This window comes from Nannospalax galili, unplaced genomic scaffold, assembly GCF_000622305.1.
Source record: "Nannospalax galili isolate Female #2095 unplaced genomic scaffold, S.galili_v1.0 scaffold835, whole genome shotgun sequence".
Classification (NCBI taxonomy): domain Eukaryota; kingdom Metazoa; phylum Chordata; class Mammalia; order Rodentia; family Spalacidae; genus Nannospalax; species Nannospalax galili.
In genome coordinates, this window is record NW_008336306.1 from 573,658 (window position 1) to 594,998 (window position 21,341).

Genomic DNA, 21,341 nt, shown 5'->3' on the forward strand with positions numbered 1-21,341 from the left:
CTCCCTCTCAACTTCATGTCCTACGTTTTCACTTTAAAATTTTCATTCTTCCATTGTTAATTTTGGAACTTTTTACATTTTCATTACAGCTAAATTCCGTACAGCTTATGCAATGTTGCCAAGACTAATTTTTTCCAAACTCTCAAGCCTTCTGTTGGCAGCTTTTACATGATGCAGCTTTCTCAAATCTATTGCATTTGATATGTTTGCACTTGTGTTAAACTATAAATCTGTTATTTACATAGTTAAAATGTCTTCTGCATCATACATTTAGTCTGTCAAGTTCACTTAAAAAGTCTTTGAAGTTTTATAGTCTAATTGACAAATACACACTGTTTTTATATTTTGCATTATGACATTTTCATACATGTACAAAGTATGAGAATGATTCCATTCACCACTAGCCTCCTTCCCCATACGAGCCCAACTTCCTTTTCTTACACAACACTAAGGCTCTCCTTGTTTTGCCATGTATTTTCACAGTCGAATCAACATGTGAGAATGTGTGTGATATTTATCTTTGTGAAGCTGGCTTGCATCCTTTATCACAATGGCCTACAGTTTCCTGAAAATGGTGTAGAATTTTCCAGACAGTACATTTCTGTGAAGTTATGCTCAACAACCAGGGAATACAACAGCAGCTGTTCCTTCATGGTCTGTATATCAGCAGCTTTACACTAAACTGTGGTTAAAAAAAATGCTTCAGAGTTTTGAGGGTTGACCCAAGGGTCAATGTGATGGGCAAACACTCCAGAAGGAAAATTTGTTTTAGTTGATAATTTTAAGAGAAACAACTTGGAAGCATTCTGCATGCAATTCAACCTCTAAAGACATTCAGTTATGTGTTAGATGTTCCTCCTATGAAAATTAGACTAGGGGCTGGAGAGATGGCTCAGTGGCTAAGTGCACCTCTGCAGGCATTGTACACACATGGTGTACTTCCATACATGCCGGCAAAGCACTCATGCAAAAAGTAAAGATAATAGGTCTGGGGAGATGACTCAGCAGTTATGAGCACTGGTTGTTCTTGCAGAGGACCCGGGTTTGAATCCCATCACCCACACGGCAGCTAACAACCATTGACAATTCCAGTTCGAGGGGATCTGATGTCACCTTCTGACCTCCGTGAACATTGCATGACACGAGTGCTCTTTCATGCAAGCAATACATTTATTCACATAAATAGAAATAATACAATATAAAAATACAGATATAGATACTAAAGAAAATATTAATGCAATTAGAGCATGCAAACACATTTTTAAGTGTACAGTCTGATTTGGTATATAAAACTTATACACATTTATCTTTCACATAGGCCAAATGCCCTTATGCTTAATGTAACAGAATTCAAGGTGGTTTCATCTATCCTACCTGTTTCTCAGCACCTTCTATGCTATAAGTTTCTCAAGAATCCCTAGAATGAGGTTCCTGGAGGTGCCACATCTGGACCTGAAATACAAAGGAGTCAGACAACTCACCAGACTTCTTTCTTCCTCAAGGATCAATCAATATATTTTCCACAAAATATATTTTCCATCTCATAATTGTATTTATAATTCAGTCCACTTTTCTTTGTAAAACAGAAAATCCTAGTAGTATCTAAAGCATCATTGAGATTATGTTTCCAAATGACACAAGCTTGGGGGTTCTCTTCCTGTTCCAACTGTGTGTTGGTGCCCTAGGGAGCACCTGCTCCTCATGTTATATGTGTACATCTTCTTAGCCCAGCCTCGTTTTAAAAAGCCTATAGATTCCATTTTCATGCACCTGATGATAGTTAGTATGTTCACAATTTTATTCAGAATGATACCAGCTATCATGTCACTTTTTGGAGTGAGTCATTTCCTGGTTGTAAGGCAGTTTTATATATATTCAGGGTTACCTGAAGCCTTTCCATCTGCACTACCTCTATTCTGAGCACATTTCAAGCCATCACCATCACACTCAGTAATTCTAAGTGGGCGTGGCTTAAGCATAAATTCTCTATGTGGACTTTTCCCTCTTTTCTATTTTCCTGGTTCATCAACCTGATCATCTATGTGCATGTCATTGAGACTGTGATGGCCAAAACCAATTACACTCACGCTGGTCATGGATATTCACAGGCTTGCTGTGAATCACACAGTTTGAGAACATCAATCCAGGATTCTTTTTGAATGTCATACTGATTTGAGATGTTTTCTTTGTGGTCCTCATGATGCAGACCAGCCTTTACCTGATGACTCTCCTCTACAGACACCATAAGAGAGCACAGCATCTCCATTGCTCAAGTCTCTCCTCCCAATCATCTCCTGAATGTGAACCCACCCACATTATCCTGTTGCTTGTAACATGTTTTGTGTTCTTTTGGGGGCAATTAACTTTGTGACCCTTTATGGTTTTTATACACCTGAAAAATTTCCTAGAATAGAGGGAATGCAATTTTTAACATCATGCTACCCAACCATCTGCCCATTTTTACTCATGAAGAATAATAAGATTACTTCACAGCTTACTTTTTCCCAATCCGTTCTGAGAATTACCTGTTTTCAAAGAAAGAACACTTGGTGAATGACTGAACCCCAGCCTTCCTCATAAACACCAGAGACCCTCTAATGATTCATTGGATAAAATGGAGGCTATGTGACTGAAGAGCCCTGGGACACCCCTAGTTAAAATTCAGAAAGGTTGGGCCTGGAAAGATGTCTCAGTGGTTAAGAGACTGACTGCTCTTGCAGAAGGCCTGGGTTTGATTCCTGGTACCCTCAAGGCTGCTAAGAAACATCCTTAACACCAGTTCCAGTGGAACCTGACACCCTCTTCTGACCTCCACAGTAGCATATGACATGGGTCCACTCACATACATACAAGCAATACACTCACACACATAAAATAAAAATAATAGATAAAATATTTTAAGAATTCAGACAGGCTATACTTTTCTTCGTTTTGGGGTTATACATTTTTAAACTCAAAATTTTATCTTTATGAATGAATAACTATGTATCTGTATCATAATTTCTTCACATTTATTACTCATTTAAATGATATTACTGGGGTTGGAGAGATGGCTCAGTGGTTAAGAGCACTGGCTGCTCTTGCAGAGGACCCGGGTTCGAATCCCAGCACCTACATGGGGGCTAACAACCATCTGTAACTCCAGTTTCAGGGGATCCAATGCCCTTTTCTGCCCTCTGGGGGCATTGCATGACACAGGTGCACTTACATGCAGGCAATATACTCATACACATAAAATAACGGGCTGGAGAGATGGCTCAGCAGTTAAGAACACTGACTGTTCTTGCTGAAGACCCAGATTCGGATCCCAACACCCACATGGCAGCTAACGACTGTCTGTAACTCCAGTTCCAGGGGATCCAACAGCCTCTTCTGTCCTCCGCTGGCATTGTACAACACGGGTGCACTTACCTACATGCAGGCAATATACTCATTCACATAAAATAAAAATAATAAATAAAATATTAAAACAAATAATAAAATATTTTTTTAAAAAGAACAGACTTTCTTAGAACTGGAAGGATTAGTAGGTTGTCTCTCTTTCTCTCTATCTCAGTCTCTCTCCATATGTTATATGCTCCTGTGTGCACCTTGTGTAAGTGTAAATGCCTGTACAATTGTGTGTGGACATCAGAGGTCAATGTGAGATGTCTTCCTCTATTTCTTTCCATCATAATTTTTATTTTATTTAGAGAATACCACACAGTATATTTTGATCGGATTTCTATCTCTTTTCCTATTTTCATCCCCTTTACTATTACCCCTCCACCAAATTTCCTGTATACACACAATAATTTTTCATTAAAAATTAATTCAAATTCTGTGTATCTCATACACAACATCTTAATTATCTTTATACCCTCTTCCCCATCAACACCCTCTCATAGTACCCCCACTGGATTTCAGGCATTCTGTCATTTATGTTAAGGTCTATCAAGTGAAGTTAGTATCCCCTGATGTCCTTCAGTGCACGTTCATCCAGTGGAGTCTAGTCAGCCTATCTACAGTCACTCCCTTAAAGAAGACCAGCTCTTCCTCACCGAGCAATAATCAGCTGCCCAATAGTTTCTCAGCTAAGACTGGGGCCCTTTCTATATGTCTACACTGGGTTTTTGTCTGCTTGTGTTTGCTTGAATCTTGTGCATGCTGGCACTATTGTTGTAAGTTCATATGCACAAAGTCTCAGGAGCCTGTAACTGTATCTATGTGGTCATGCACCTCCTCCTGTGGCTCTTACAATCTTTCCACCCCCTCTTTTGCAATGGTCCCTGAGCCTTGAGTGGGTGAAGTTTAATGTGGGAATCCTGTCCACAGACCCATACTCTGCAGACTCTTATTCTCTATGCTTTGGCCATTTGTACAAATATTTTCAAGATGTAATTGAAATTTTTATTTCTAAAGAGATCTGAGTGAGATACAGCTCAGTTGTAGGGTGCTAGATACCATTTTTTGAGACAAGGTTTCCTTGTAGCCCCAGCTGGCCTGGAACTCACTATGTAGAACAGGCCAACATCTATCTGACAGAGACCTGCCTCCCTTTGCCTCCTGAGTCCTGGGATTCAAGACATGCACCATCATGCCTGGCCTAGGTAGCATTTTTAAAGTTCTGGTCTGAATCTACAATATACCCAAACATAATTAAAACTTTCTTTTCTATTGTCTCTGAGAATCATGAGGGTGTATCAGGAATTCCCACACATGGCTTAAAAATATCATTCTAATAGTCTGGTAAATGCAAAAAAAATTCAATTGTTTTTATAAAATACCTTTTCTTTTGAATAAACTACTATGCCATCCAAAAATGAATGCATTCAATTCTTTATTTTGCTAAAGATTTATTTTTATTTTCATATATGCTCATGTGTCTTTGTGTGTGTCAGGAATGTGGGGGTGGGGGCCATTGAAGTTTGAAGAGCATGTAAGAGCCTCTGAAGCTGGAGTTTCAGGCTGTGGTGGGCAGAAAACCAGGGTGCTAAGAAATGAACTCTGGTCCTCTGCAAGACTAGTGTACTAGAGAGCTTTAGTTGTCAACTTGACATACCTGGGTAGAAGGCACCTCAATTGGGGAAATTCCTCCATTGAACCCGCCTGTGGTCATGTGTGTGAGGTATTTTCTTTATTTTTGAGTGACGTGGGAGGGCCCAGCCCACTGTGGGCAGCGCGACCGACCCCTGGGCAGGTAGTTTTGTATTGTATAAGAAAGCAGGCTGAAGCCAGTAAACAGTGTTCCTCCATGGCCTGTGCTTCAGTTCCATCCTGCAGGTTCCAGCCCTGAGTTCCTATCTCGGGCTCACAGTGATGAACTGTGACCCAGGTGATGAAAGCTAAATAAACTCTTTCCTCCCCAAGTTGGTATTGGTCACAGCAATTGAAGGCAGACTAGAACAAGCAGCAAACACCCTTAACCACCTAGCCATCTCTCCAGTCCCAGAATTTTTTTATGTTTTTATGGCTCAGAGTTGAGAAGTAGTAAAATACAACACAGTAAATTTAATTAAAAATGCTTTGTTCATTTAAAGAACACAGACAAATGACACAATAGGACATAGTTATAGCATTTTAATTACCAAAAGAAGTTCATTGTAAAACCAGGCTTGTTAGCTCACACCTGTAATCTCAGCACTCAGGAAGCACAAGGGGGGAAGGGATGGAGAAAATCTGGAGGCTAGCCTGCTCTACATACTAAGACACTGTCTCAAGATAGCCTCAAAACTATTATGAACTCATATACACAATTAAATTGGAAAAAAATATCATCAAAGAATTTCTAAATCCAAACTACTAATACTAAACTTCTAAAGCACCAGGTGTAATCTTAGCACCCAGGGTACTAAATCAAGAGACTCAGAGAAAGTTCCAGTGAGGCCTCGGCTGCAGAATTAGACCCTTTCTCAGAAAACAGGTGAGGGGCAACATTGCTGAAGGTGGAGGCAGGTGTGGGGGCAACATTTCTGGAAATTCAGGCCAGCCCTATTACATCAGAAAATTAAAATAAAATAAAAAGGCACAATTAAAATGGCAGATGAACAAACTGTAAACCCCCAGAACTGAATGGAAACAGTACTGGACAAATGGTACTGGTCTGGGATCTGCAGAACACAGTAGACACCCACTGCACCCACACTATAGATTCAGAAATGCCCTGAGGCCTGGGGTTGCATAGGACTGTCTGACAGGCTGACCATGGACAGATGCCTTCTTCCCAAGCTTGGTTGCATCTGCTTGCCTAGGATCATCACAGCTAAGTTGTTGGTTATTAGACTTTGCAAGTAAGGAGAGGCAGGGAGAGTTATGGGACCCTCCCAACCAACCAGTCAGCCCTAGTTGCATGAGGAGAGGGCTGGTGAGTCATCTAGCCTCTTGTTCAGGGAGGCCATGGAGACCTCAGCAGGTGGAGTCCTACCAGTGTCCAGTGTGCAAGAAGAGGATCAACATAGAGAAATATTTCCTCAGTGTTTCCAAGCAAAGCCACCATCAAGGAAGGACTTTGACTTACCTTCACATAGACGAAACAACCCGTAAAATAAAGGCCAAAGGAGCCAGAGGCTCCTCCCAAGCCCAAGTGACTGCTGAGGACCAGATGCTCAATTGACCTTAAGAATAAAAAATTGGTTAATTTGGGCCAATTGCATGGTCTTAAACACTCAGCATGAAAGTATAATGAAAGATTAAAATAACTGGTTTCTTTCTTGAGGAGTACAAAAGGACTGTGGTTCCTAGACATTGGGCTTAAGTTCATACAAAATGTTACTTAGATAATTACTTCTCACGAATGATTTTATTATTAATAAGGAAATGCTATTGCATGGGATTTATGAAAATTCAACAGAATTATACATCAAAAATGAAAAAAGAGAAAATGCTACCTGGACATAGAACTTCAGAACTTGGCCCAGTTTCATGCTGCAGCAGCTACCTGCAGCCAACAGAGACAAGCCCACAACTGTTTTAAAATTAAATGATAGTCGTTTCTTTTCTCCTGCCATCTGCTTCTATCTTCTTAGTTGTCCATCTTTTCCCTTTCTACCAGTGGGTGTTTGACCACCAGTGGGTCTCTCACAGACAGCAGACACGCGGATCTTGAATTTTAGCCCATTAGTCAGCTCTAGACTCTATCTTTTAACTTTAAGGGAAGGACAGTTTGAAGAAGCACAGTTTGAAGGCTCAGTGCATCAAACGGGGAAGTCATGGTGGCAGGCGATTGAAACAGCTGGCCCCACTGCATCGATGGCCAGGAAGCAGAGTGACGAGTGCTGATGCTCAGCTCACTTTCTCCTTCTCATTCAATCGGGGACCCCAGCCAATGGAATAGTAATGCCCACATTTAAGATGGCTCTTCTCACCTCAATTAACCCAGTCTAGAAACTTCTGCACACACATGCCCAGAGGTCTTCTAGTCCATTCTAGATCTTGTCAAGTTGACAGTCAATAATAACCAATATAACACCCAAATACACCATTTTAAACCCCTTCAATCTCTTGTACCCACAATTTCATGGTCATGACATCTATTAATGCAAATTGTATTCAGTCCAAATTCAAATGTCCACATAGTCTTTAACAGTTCTAGCACTGAAAAGGAAGAAGGCAAGGCAGTCTTAACTGTCAGCCCTTTTAAAAATAAAAACTCACAGATTTCCATTGTACACAAAATAACATTTACCAAAAGGTAAGGATGTATCCCCACAAAACCTACTAGTCCTACAGAAGTGTACTACAATGAGAACCACCCTGAGGAAACCCACAGTGCAGAATTAAAAAAACACACACACACATGTAAACATCAAAGAACTTAAAGAAAACAGAGAAGCAGCTCAAAGAACTCAAAGAGGACAGACGTAAACTTGTGATGGAACCTCAAGAAAACAGAAATATGCAGCCGAATGAAATGAACAGAACAATTCACAACTTGAAAAGTGAATTCACAAAAGAGAAATATTGAAGAATCCAAAGCCAAGATGAAAATGGAATTGAAAAGCTCAGCAAGTCAATTTGAAACAGCAATGAGAAAGAATAAAATATAGAATGAATGAAATTGAAAACAGAGTATCAAGACTGGATGACAAAGTTGAAGAACTGGACTCCTCAAGCAAAAACTATAAAACAAACAAAGCAATAAACAACAAATACAGGAATGGAATATGTAAGAAATCTTGGACACCAAATCTTTGCATCATAGGCATACAGGAAGGAGAAGAATCTCAGGACAACGTCATTGACCAGATTGTCAACAGACTGTCATGAAGAAAATGTCCCCAAATTAAGGAAATAATTACCTGTATAGATTCAAGAAGCACATATAACACCAATTAGAAAGGAACAGAACAGAAACTCCCCACAGCATATAACAGTAAAACCATCAAATGCACAGGACACAGAAAAGGTACTGAAAGCTGCTCGAGAAAAACAAGTTACATATAAAGGAAAACTTATCAGAATCACAGCTGACTTTTCAGTGCAAACTACAAAAGCCAGAAGAGCCAGGACCAAAGCATCCCCAGTTCTAAATGACCATGGATGCCAACCCAGAATACTTTATCCAGCAAGACTATCTATCATAGTCAAAGGGGAACAGAAAATTTTCCATGACACCAATAGGATGAGAGAATTCCTGTCCACCAAACCAGCTCTACAGAGAATACCCAAAGCAACACAAAGGACCAAAGAAAGAAATTACTATACCCAGCAGGTTACAGAAAGAAAACAAAAGAAGGTATAGTTATGGAAACACAAAATAAGACCAAGAAAACAAATTAAAATACACGTTTTTTTTTTCAGTAATAACTCAAAATCTCAATGGCCTCAACTCCCCAGTCAAAAGACACTAGTGGAATGGATTAAGAAAGAAAATTCACCTTTTTGTTGTCTTCAAGAAACTAACCTCACCTTCAAGGACAGGTACTATCTTAGGGTGAAAGGTTAGTCTCTATAATGAATTTGCATTCACCTAAGAGAAAAAAAAGTGATTTTAAAATACAAGAAAATATTAGGATTAATAGAAAACATGAATGCATATCATAACCATTTAACATTAACAAAAATTGTAAACTCTATGGAGAAAATGGGAACAAAATGCTATTATTCCCCAGATAATGAATGTCAGTGGACAGGGAAACAATCAAAAATTTTGTAATCGGTTCTTAGTGCTAGGGAGGTGATTGAGAAGTTAAGATTTGTTGCTTTTGCAGAAGACCTGGGTTTCATGTTCAGGACCAGCACTGTGGGTCACAACCATCTGTAACTCCAACTCCAGGGGATCTGGTGCTCTCTTTTGGTCCCAACAGGCATCTGCACATGTGTCCATATACCCAGAAGCACACACACACACACACACACACACACACACACACACACACACACACACATGCACTCATTCACTCACACATGCACACACTCATACATACACACAGAGAAATAAAAATTAACCTCTACAAGTAGTTTGTATTTATCAAATTACCAAAAAAGAGCATCGACAAACAACCGAGGTATGCATGAACTTTTCTGTGTATTTGTAAAATGGAACACAATCCAGTAGGAAGAAAAATTAACTTCAGCCTTGAAATTAGCTTTCTGTAAGTACAAAATTTTGTTTTTCAAGATTAAAATTAAATTACTTTGAAATTGATGTGTGGTGATTCTGCCCCTAAATTTAGTAAAAATTCCTAAATTCTGAACTGTATGATTTTGTAGTTGAAACCTTCATAGGAATTAAATGTACATGAACAGTTTTATGAAATGATCAGGAATGATTCACCCAAGAAAAAAGCATAGAAAATATTGGTTTTGGAAGCAGACATTTTAGGTGTCTGGAGTAACTGGCAATATTCTATTACTCAAACTGGGTTGAGTATATTTATATTATCTTATTTCTGTGGGAGAATTACAGCATATTTTATGCATGAATATTTAACCATACAATGTATACAACGATCTTTATCCTGTCATTCTGTTTAGCAATTTTAGAGTAAGAGTCTATTCTAGAGCAAGAATGCATGGTACAACCTTCCTGACACCTGTACCATAGAGTCTAAACAAACCTCACTGTCTGGTGTCATGTCCTTTATAGAACATAAAGAAGTTTAAAACACACTGTGGGATCAATAGTCACAATTGTCACCAGTGGAGCAGTGAGAGTGTTCATTGGGATCTTGCTCAGCGATCAGCTATACCAGTGGATGGTAATTTCCACCAGCTTCATGAAAACTGACTTTTAATTTCTTTGCAGATCTTGAAGTTAACTTTCTGATGTATCTCAACTTGGGAAAATGTGCATTTTCAATGGAGACTTTTTTATCATGAGACAACATTGCAGCTGAGTGATTAACAATGCACCTGGGAGAGTGATTTTCCCTCACTCTGGGTATATCAAGATGAGGTACAATAAACATGGGCAATAGGCTGGTCCACATCCAGTGGGGGGAAGAATCCTGTCATTCTGTACCTGATTTAGTCACGGCTTCTGCTAGGCATCCTTTCCATGTTGCTTCATGACTGTGAGATCCAGACTGCCTTGAGTAAGTGTTCCCAGCGCTCAGCCTTGAGAAAGAGAGGGAGGTAAGACGTTTCTACTCTTTCTCTTCCCCAGTATTTTACTTTTTTTCATGTTTTTGGTCAAATATAAGCATGTTTCCAACTTTATTTTCCAGCCAACTATTCAATATCATCACGAGTGTTGTACATTTATGACTTTCTACAGTTCTAAAGTCTTTCATAGGATTTTATGTCTTCTAGAAATTTGTGCATTGCTCTAAAACTAAAGTTTCATTGGCCTAGCTAATCACAATGTAACCTTTCGACAAATACTTGGAGTTTCTTAATTGTCTTGTCTCACTTTTATTCCAGATGCTGTTTTCTTCACAGTGGAAAAAGCACAGACTTAAAATGAAGGATTGAATACATTCTTTACTAGGTACTGATTGATTTTGACTTTGTTTTTTCTGTTAATTTTCAGTCATTTGTTACTATTTTGACTTATCATTCAAGTTCTTTGTTTTAGAATTAATTTTGTAATTCCTTTTTAACCTCTTTATTTCTCCAGTTTTTTTCTACTTATCCTCTTTGCATAGTAGACATTTCACAGTTCATTTTCCTAATGAAAACTTTTCATAGTATTCTTAATAAGATGTGCTTCTTAACATGCTTTAAGTTAGTTATTAACTTCATTATGCACACAACTCATAATAATTATATGCATAAATCTTTTTCTACATAATCAGGGGATCTTTTATTCTAATGCATATTTTGTAATTTTTGTGCATTTCATACAATACAGCTTAGTCATATTTAGACCCATCCTCATCTGCACCCCCCATAGCCTGCCCACAGGATTTCATGTATTCTGTCTTGTATGTTAAGGCCTATTATTGAGTCAAGTTTATGTACCTAGATGTCCCTTGGTGTGAGTTCATCCATTGGAGCCAGTTCAGCCTATCTAGCATCACTGTGTTAAAGAAGATCAGCTCTCCATCACCAAGCAGTAATGGGTACCAATAGTTTTTTGACTAAGGTTGGGGCCTCCTGCCCATTTCACCAGTTCTATGCTGTTTTTTTTCTGGCTGAGTTTGCATGGGTCTTGTGCAAGCTGTCACCATTGCTGTAAGTTTATATGAGCAAGTTCCCAGACTCCTGGAACTCTATTTCCTTTTGGTCATGCACCACCCCAATCAGGGGAGTTTTGTTTATCCTTCTTTCAGTAGTCGTACAACCAGATTGACTGTTCGTCGTAAGTGCTTGACAGCAGATCAGAATTTTATGGTGATTGTGTGTGAGAGATTTTTATTTTAAGAATATGGTTTGTCTTGCTAAAATTGCTATAACCCTAAGGCTAGTTTTTCTGCTGGGTTTGTTAATTACTAGAAAGTTTTGTTAAAGTCTCCCATCATCACAGTTCTCCTATACCTTCTTATAACTTTCTTTGTTTTGATATTATATATGGATGCTATAAACTTAAATTTTGTTTTACAGAAATGAGGTTATTTATATGCAATGATTCTGTTCCCCTAAAATTTCACTGGTGCAGTACAGTTAAGAAGATCTATGTCTATTGGTTAGTACAAGCTTTTTATTTTTTCATTTTTTGAAATTTTCTACATTTTCCTCTCCAGAGTTGGATCTCATACTCCATAAGCCATGCTGTAAAGTCTGCCCTTCTCTGGTATCACTGAACACTCCAGCAGTGCACTGATCAGCATTTGCCATGTAGCTTTCTCCATTCTATTGATTTTGATCTATGTTGACATTTATATTAAAATGAGAACAAATAAGTACATAGCTAGAATATGGTCATTTTTTCAGTCTTTCCCATCTTCTTTCGACTTAGTTATTTTAATCAAATTGACTATCTTATTACTTGTTTGAGTTTTCCAAGGTCTCATTGACCAAAAATAATCCCTCAATTTTAATATTTCCAGTGTAAAGAACTTATCTGTGCTTTGGGGAATAACTAACACAATGAAGCTAATTAGCATGTCAATTCCCTCCAATAGATACCATGTGTCTGTTCTCAAAGCAGCTAAAATTTACTTTGTTAGAAAATTTTCAAATATACATACATTATTTTGCATGCCCCAAATTGATTCAATTAAAAATTTTCTTTTTACTTTTCAATGTATCGTCCTCATTTTCCCACCTACTGATTCCCACCCCCTACTGTCCTAGTCTGCGAGTCTCAAAGTTCAACATGCTAAGATTAAACATGTAGTAAGATCTTATAATACATTTCTGAGTTTGGTTTATTTTCTTAGGATAATGTCTTCTGTATTCATTTTTGCTTTCAATATTGAATTTATTCTTTTAAAAAAATTTTAATTGAGCTTTTGTAATTTCATACAACAGTTCTTAATCAAATTTAGACCTACCCCATCCATGCCTCCCCCATTCCTCCAGCAGACCTCATGTATTCCACCATACACGTTAAGTTCTATCCAGTCAAGCATTTGTATCCAGATGTTCTTCAGTGCAAATCATCCACTGGAATCTAGTTAGCCTATCTAGAGATGATAAGTGAGGCATCTTCTCTCTCACCCAGTAGTAATCATTCTCCAATAGTTCCCCTTGTAGGGTTGGCTTGTCACCCATTTCTCTTACTCCACTCTGGCCCGATCTGTTTAGTTAATTCTAATTTCATGTTTGAATAGTTCTGTTTACTTCATTCGACTCTTTTTTTTGTTTCTGTGGACTTCATTCAGTCTTTTATTCATGTCCTCTTTGAGTTCCTTGACCATATTTGTAACTGTAATTTTGAAATCATTTACTTGTGAATCAATTAGGTTGCCCTTCCCAGGAAACATGTTTGGGAAGGTCATTTTAGGAGGAGACATACTGCTTGGTTATACATGTTGTTTGTATTTTTACAATGGGTGCTGTGATCTGAAGTTATGTTGTTGGTGGTGTTTCTTGATATGGATATCTGATCTCACCTTTGTTGATGGGAGTTTAGGTTTTATTTGCTGTCATCCAAACTTGTTAGTTCATGGCCCAACTGGGTAGTGCTTGGTGTCAAACCTGGGGTTCATCTGTGTTCATGTACAAATTGGGTAACAGTAGTCATCTCAGTTCAGTTCGGGATAGGTACAACTTCTGAATCTGAGATTTCGGGGCCCAGTCTACACGCACATGGAACATCATTAGTGGTTCCTAGGTGAGCGGGCAGGTAGACAGCTCATTGTTGATTTCTGATTACAGGACTCCAATTTAGTGTTAACCAAGAAAACACACAAAGGTATACCTTGAGTGGACTTCTCTGGTCTGATTCTCAGCTTGTGGGAATCACCTAAGCTTGGCAAGGAGAGAGTGACAGCAAGGGCAGGTGAGGCTCTGTAGGATGATCAAGCTGGGCCTGTGTAAAGAGGGCATGACCTGAACTAGGACTGGGAGTGTGGACTGGTTGAGAGGAATTGTTGGGTTTGGGAACTCACAGGTCTGGTGTGTTCACAGTGGAGCCTGGCCTGAGGTAGGCCCAGGGGCTAGGACAGGGGATAGGGGATATCATGCTTGAGGAAGCCACAAGCCTAGTGGTTGCACGGGGGTACAAATCTGAGCTTTCTAGTTAGGAGACTTTAAATTACTGTTTCTATCTCATTAGATGTCATTGGTCTATTTCATTTTTTTAGTTCATCTAAATTTAGCTTTTCCAAGACTACAGATATCTCTAAATTTACCCATTTTTAAAATTTCCCAGTTAGGCTGAATGTAGATTTTTATGGAATGTCCTTATAAGTCTCCAGATTTCCTCAGTGTTTGATATAATATCGCTCAGTTCTAATTTTATTAATTTGGATTCCCTCTCTCTTACTTTTAGTAAAATTGCTTAATGGCTTGACAATCTTAGTATGATTTTCAAAGAGCCAAACCTTCATTTCATCAATTCTTTGTATGGGTTTTCAATACCTTTTCATTTATTTTTACCCCTAACTTAGATGATCGCTTCTTATCTATGTTTTTTGGTTGAGGGGTACTGTTTGTCCTTGTTTTTTTCTAGGCCTTTGGATGAATCATTTAGTTATTAATTGGTGAAGTCTTCTGATGTGGGCACTTGACCCTGTGAACTTTCTTCTTAGCACTGCCTTTGTTGCGTCCCATATGTGTTATGTTCTGCTTTTAATTTTCTTCCATTCTAGGAATTTTTAAAGTTACTTCTTGATTTCTTCAGTAATTCAGTTTTCTTCAACAAATCCCATTTGCACAAGGTCACTTTCTGTCATCTATTGCATTGGATATGTTTGCATTTGTGTTAGATTATGAGGCATTAGCAGGAAGCGAGAGTGCAGTAGTCTCAGCCCGTTTCATCATAAATTTAGTCTGTTAAGTACAGTTCATTAAAAAATATTGAAGTTTTATAGGTCTACGTGACAAACGCACTCTGGATTTGTATCTTGTATTATGAAATTCCACACATGCACACAATGGGACTTTGATTCAGTCACCCAGAGTCCCCTTTCCCGTCATTCTCCAGCACCAATTCCCTATACAACACTGAGTCTCCCTGTTTCTTCCACGTACTTCCCTGCCAACTCCACACCTGGGAAAGTGTGATGTTTATCTTTTTGAAACTGATTATTTCCCTTATCAGGAGGATCTTCCGTTCTAGTCATGTCCCTTTCGGTGACAGAAATGTGACAGAAAAAATATTTCTGTGAGGATGTGCTCAACATTCAGGGAATATAGTAGCATCGGTCTGTCCACATTCTGTCTATCAACGGCTCTACACTAAATTGTGAGTACCAGAAAGTGCTCCAGAACTTAGCTGGTTGGTCAAAGATTGGTGTAAGAGAAAAAAACACATGTAGAAAATGTGCTTTAGCTTAGAACTTAGCAACAACTTGGAAGAATTCTACATGCAATCAAAATTCTAAAAACATTCAAGTATACATGTTACAGTATACATGTTACTGTGCATGTGTTAGACAAACATTACTCTCAAAGAAAGATTAAAACATTGAAAGTATGTTTGACAATGCACTGTCTAATATGCTGAATAAAAATTCTTTATAACCCGAATGTTTATCTTTCACCTAGGCCAACATGCCCTCTGCTTGATGTAACAGAATTCAGGGTGTTTCCATTGACGCCACCTGCTTTTCAGCACCTTCAATGCTGTCAGGTTCTCAAGAATCCCTGGAACGCAATTCCTGGAGGTGCCACATCTGGACCTGAAATACAAAGGAGTTGGACAACTCACCAACCCTTCCTGAAGAATCAGTCAGACTATCTTTCCACAAACACCATTTTATAATTTCTTTTAAAATTCACTTGGCTTAGTTTTCGTTGTAGGCCTAACAACCCTAATAATATCCAAGGAATCACTGAGATTATGTTTCAACGTGACACTGTCTTAAAAGGTTTCCTCATATCCCACCTCTGTGTTGGTGTCCTAGGGAATGCCTTGCTCTTCATGCTGTATACATACACCTTCTTAGTCCAGCCTCGTTTTAAAAAGCCTACAGATGTCATTTTCATGCACCTGACACTAGTCAATATGTTGACAATCATATTCATATTGGTACCAGCTATTGTGTCGTCCTTTGGAGTAAGTCAATTTCTGAACGATGCTGGTTGTAAGGCGGTTTTGTATATCTTCAGGGTCACTCGGGGTCGGTCCATCTGCACTACCTGCATTCTGAGCACATTTCAATCCATCACCATCACTCCCAGTAATTCTCAGTGGGCGTGGCTTAAGCCAAAACTCTCTACTTGGACCTTTTACTTCTTCTTGTTTTCCTGGTTCATCAACCTGATCATCTATGTGCGTGTCATTGAGACTGTGGTGGCCAAAACGAATGGCTCTCAAGTCGATCATGGATATTCACAGGCTTACTGTGAAGCAACAGAGTTTGGGAACATCAAACCCGAATTCTTTTTGAGTGTCATACTGATTCGAGATCTCTTCTTTGTGACCCTTATGATATGGACCAGCCTCTACATGGTGATTCTCCTCTACAGACACCATAAGGTAGTCCAGCGTCTCCACAGCCCAAGCCTTTCCTCCCAGCTATATCCCTAACACAAAGCTACTGAGAACATCCTGTTGCTGGTAAGCTGCTTTGTGTTCTTTTTTTGGGGAAACAACTTTGTCACCCTTTATGAGTTTTATGCACATGAGAAAATGACAAGTTTGAGGGGTTTTAATACAGTTTTAACAACCTGCTACCCTACCATCTCCCCATTTTTACTAATGAAGAATAGTAAAGTTATTTCACAGTTTACTTCTTCCCAGTCACTACTGAGAATTACAGGTTTTCAAAGAGCACTCAGAGACTGATCTGAACCTCAGACTTCCTCATCCACAGAAGAGTCTTTCTAATGACTGGTGTGATAAAACGAAAGGGATGTTCCTCCTGAACCCTGATCCAGCCCCAGTTAGACTTCAGACCAGTTACATATTTGCAAAATTCAAACTTTTTTTAACACAAATATAAGTATATCCAGAGCCCTATAATTTTTCATACTTATTGCTCATTTAGATGATAGTGCTTTGTGGAACATGAATGGCATATATTTGTTCTTCTTTCCATTACAAATTTTCTTCTTTAAATATATTGATATTAAAAAATCGAGATGTCATTTGAATCTTGGATATATTCCTTATAAGCATTTCTTTTGAAAACCTTTTAGAACCATTCAACAAACAAATTCTCCTATGTTAAATGTTGTCTACCTTAAATATTACAGACCTTAATTCATGGTTTATACCTTCACATGTGTCCTTAACAATAATATATAATGGCTCTAGTGATCAATGTTCTTTATAGAGATTTGAAATATATATGTGAAATGCTCTTTAAAAGTAGAGATTATAGGGCTGGAAGTAATTCATGGTCACTCGTGTGTGTGTGTACGTGTGTGTGTGTGTGTGTGTGTGCAAATGTGTTTTTGCATGCATGCTCAGGATGTGTTTGTGTGTGCAGGTTGGTGTGGCTGTACATGTATGTGCATTTGTGTGTTAAGGTCAACGATCAAAAGGGAGCGTCTTTCCCTCTTTCTCCCCATCCTACATTTTGAGACAGTGTGTCAAGCTAAAACTGGAGCCCACCAATTAGTTAGATTGTCTGGTCAGTGATAGTCCTGACTCTACTTCCCACACTGGGTTTATAGGCACATGCCCATGCCTAATGTTTTATCTCCTGTCTTACATTTCTGCATGGTACACTTTACCCAGACCCTTTCTTCAAAGTCCAGGATATTCATTCTTCAATCTACAGAGAAAAGAGAGTACTGGGTCCCATCATGTCTTCCTAAACAGAACTGCATTGGTACTGTTATTCATGTGATACTGTTATGTAGTTGTTTCTCTTCTGTCTTGAGTCAGAGCAGATGGCATCAACAAGAGGAGATTTTCATAAATTCCTGTCCAGTAACATTTCTGTTGCAGTAGAAGGGAGGATCATGATATTCACAAGGCAACTTAGCTTTCAAAAAGTCCTCATGATGGTATCCCAGTCCCTGAGATTATGTGGTTAATAAACACTGAACTAAGACTAGTGACTCTTCAGCTGAATTTGTGCTGCCCAGTGACACTTTCCAGTAGTAAGACATTTTGTGAGTCATCTAGTTTGCAGAGGTGACTATTTAATGGTGCACATTGTTATGAGATGTCCATGTGTTACGTGGAACTCTTATGTGCTATAACTGAAAATTATATACTTAAGAGAAGGCCCAGTGGCATAGCTGCCTTTGACTCCGCAGTGAGTTGATAAGAGCCCAATAAACTCCTTGATTCACTCATCTTGTCTTGAAAGGAACCCTTTGCTTGGTCTGATGAAGCCTTCCAGAGTGGTTGAGTACATAATTCTTTACATCTCTTCAGTATAAGTCATGTAAGATTTGGCCAACAAATAGGAAGAGACTTAAAGAGGAGAGGGACTATCCAAGGAGAAAACCTTAGTGAATCATCACCTTCTATAAGCTATGAAACAGCAAGCCTGTTTGCTGTGATATAACTTGGTTTCTCAGGCTTGGAGTTAGAGAAAAAATACAGCCGTCCCTACTAGATTGGAGTCCTGCCCCCATGACCTCTCAGTGGTCTCAAAAGACTTTGAGTGTAGAGACCCACATCTGCCTTGCTAGGTGGGGAACCTTGCTTCCCTGGCAGCAGTGATACCAACTAGGGATAGAGCCCTAGACCCTGGGACTTGTGTTTTTGTTTACCACAAGCCATTTATTGAAAGATTCAGGTTTTTATACATTACAAGGAACTGGCAGTCACGTGGGGTTTGAAAGTTACATACAAAGATTTAGGGCATAAAGAAACAGGACATATAGCTTTTAGTTGGCGCCAGCTAGGGGCTGTTTGTAAAGCAGGATACTTGAACTTTTCCTCAGGGTTACCAATGCCTATCTGGTAATTTATTGGTCACAATGTTTTCTTTCTTAGGGCTAAAAATACTAAACTTTTAGCTTTTAGTCCAGGAGTAAACCTTTAACCTGGCCTAATCTCTTAGCTAATGATAGCTGAGTTATGTTCAGGACAAGGAGGTGGGCTAAGGACTGTTGACCAAGATTATTTTCCTCAGAGCAAGAAGCTTAAACTTTGGACGTGGCTGCTTTTCTCTTAATAGCCCTGCAGTGTTCTGCAAGAGGGGTTATCAGAGCTGCTGTTTTCAGCGCCCTTCCTTTAGCAGAGAACATAGCTTTGACTTAAAAGTTTTGGGCTCATCTAACTCCAGGGCATGCCATCTTGTTTTCCTACACTTGAGACCAAGTTAGGGAACTAAATCTCCCCTTATAGACATAGTGTCTTTTGGTAATCCAAATGTCCTACGGGTTGCCAGCCAAGGACCGCCTCCTCTTCCCAGTCTCCATTTCTCCTTCCTAGACACCCAGAAACCAGCCAGGCTAACACTAGGGACACTCTAGGTGCCTTGGTTGGCACTGAGCCCCACCTATGGTAATGAGACATCTCCCCCAAACCTGCTCCATTAAGGTCTCCCACATATCCTCATTGCTGCCATCCTGGCAGGACCTCTGCTTCCTCCTGTCTGCTCGTCCTCCATTTAGGACTGGCAAATCCCCAGATCACTGCATAACTTGGAAGCTACAGTTGCCCCACTTGACTTGGAGGCTCAAGCAGGAAATCTACTCTTTCCTCCCCATTTCCATCCAGTTGATATATCCAAAAGTCCACAGCTACTTGCCAGGCACTGCTGCCTCCCTCCAGACCATTTACTCCATTTGAAACTCATAATATCCTAGCCAGCTGCCTGGCAGGGATTCTCTAGCTGTCCCATGTGGCCTTGAGACCAAGGACCAGTCCACAATGCTAGTGGACATTCACTCCAAGCACCTGGACTGAGAAGCCTTAGGGACCAGAAAGGACCAACACATGGAAGACTTAAGTACAGAGCATGTAGCCGTCAATGCAAGACCAAAGGAGCAAATCAAAATCTCTGCCATACTATGAAGTAGTCCACTTCTGATCATTTTAAACATCTACACAGAAAAGGGAATGGATGAGTGGCACAAAAATGGAAGAAAGGAAAACTCAACTAACAAACTAAATGCAGGTAGGGAAATCCCAGTCCCGAAAAAAATCAACACAAAAATCAGGATAACAAGCCTCCTCCAAAGATTCCAGATTTGATAGTAATAGGCACTAACTTAAGTGATCTGGAACACAACACAATAATTATAGTTATGTTCAAACAACCCAAAGAAGACACAAATATATTCCAAAAGAAAAAAGCACAAAGAAGTGAATAAAGTAGGAAAGCCAATCCAATATACGAAAATAGAATACAACAATGAAAATAATGAAGAAAACACAATTTGAAGTGATGTTGGAAAATAAAAACTCTGTAAGTCCAATTAAAACCTCAGCAGGTTTGATGTCATTTGTCCTCTATATCTTTTTATTTATTTATTCATTTTTTGGTTTTTATTGAATTTTTGTGTATTTCATACAGAACACCTCAATCAATCTTAATAATCCATACTCGATCCCCACTGGCACCCTACCACAGCCCCTCCACTGGAGTTCATACATTCTGTAATTTGTGTTAAGGCCTCTTGTGTCCCACTGAGGTCTAGCCAGCTTATCTAGCCAGCTTTAGGAAGATCAGCTTTTCCTCACCTAGCAATAATTTGTTACCAATATTTCTTTAGCTAAGATCGGGGTCTTCTGTCCATTTCCCCAGTTCTATGCTGGATTTTTGTCTGTATGAATTTGCATAGGTCTTGTGCATGCTGACACCATTGCTGTAGAATCATATGAACAGGAACTTGTAGTACTTCGTTTCCACATGGTCATGCACCTCCTCCCTGGCTCTTACAATCTTTCTGACCCCTCTTCTGCAATGTTCCATGTGCCCTAGGTTGGTGAAGTTTGATATAGGAATCCTGTCCAAGAACCAGCATTCTGCAGACTCTTAGTCTCTATACTTTGGTCATTTGTGACCTTTTCTCTTCCTGGCCCTCTGTTGCATGGATGGAGATTCATTAATGAGAACTGAGAGATTCATTAGTGCCTGTTTTACCCCTGTTCTTTGTTCTGTGAGCCTTAGGTGTAGAGGTTGCATCACAGATGTGTCACTTAGGCCTGGGTAGTTAATAGACAATGTCTCTGTGTGACCAGTTGTGGTACTCATTAACAGTCTCTGCCTGGTGCAAAAGAAGTTTCTTTAATGAGTGGTGATTTGGATATTTTTCTGTAAATGTAAGGATACATATTTTGCACATAGTAAGAACTTACATTAGTCTAGGGATGTGACAGTTTTAGAGTTTTCTCTAAGACCGATGGCCTCTCCAGCCATGTATATTTGTTTATATTTACAGTACCACACTTGAGTTTCCTCCCATTGGGTGGGTTTTTAGCCCAATTAGGTAGCTGTTGGATTGCCACTAAGATA

At 39.2% G+C, this 21,341-nt stretch overlaps 2 pseudogenes; both read left to right on the forward strand.

Moving 5' to 3' along the window:
- The first annotated feature begins 1,621 nt into the window (after nt 1–1,621).
- Nucleotides 1,622–2,553, forward strand: LOC108490716 (annotated as a pseudogene).
- A 13,258-nt stretch (nt 2,554–15,811) lies between these two features.
- LOC103732436 lies at nt 15,812–16,759 on the forward strand (annotated as a pseudogene).
- Nucleotides 16,760–21,341: the final 4,582 nt, after the last annotated feature.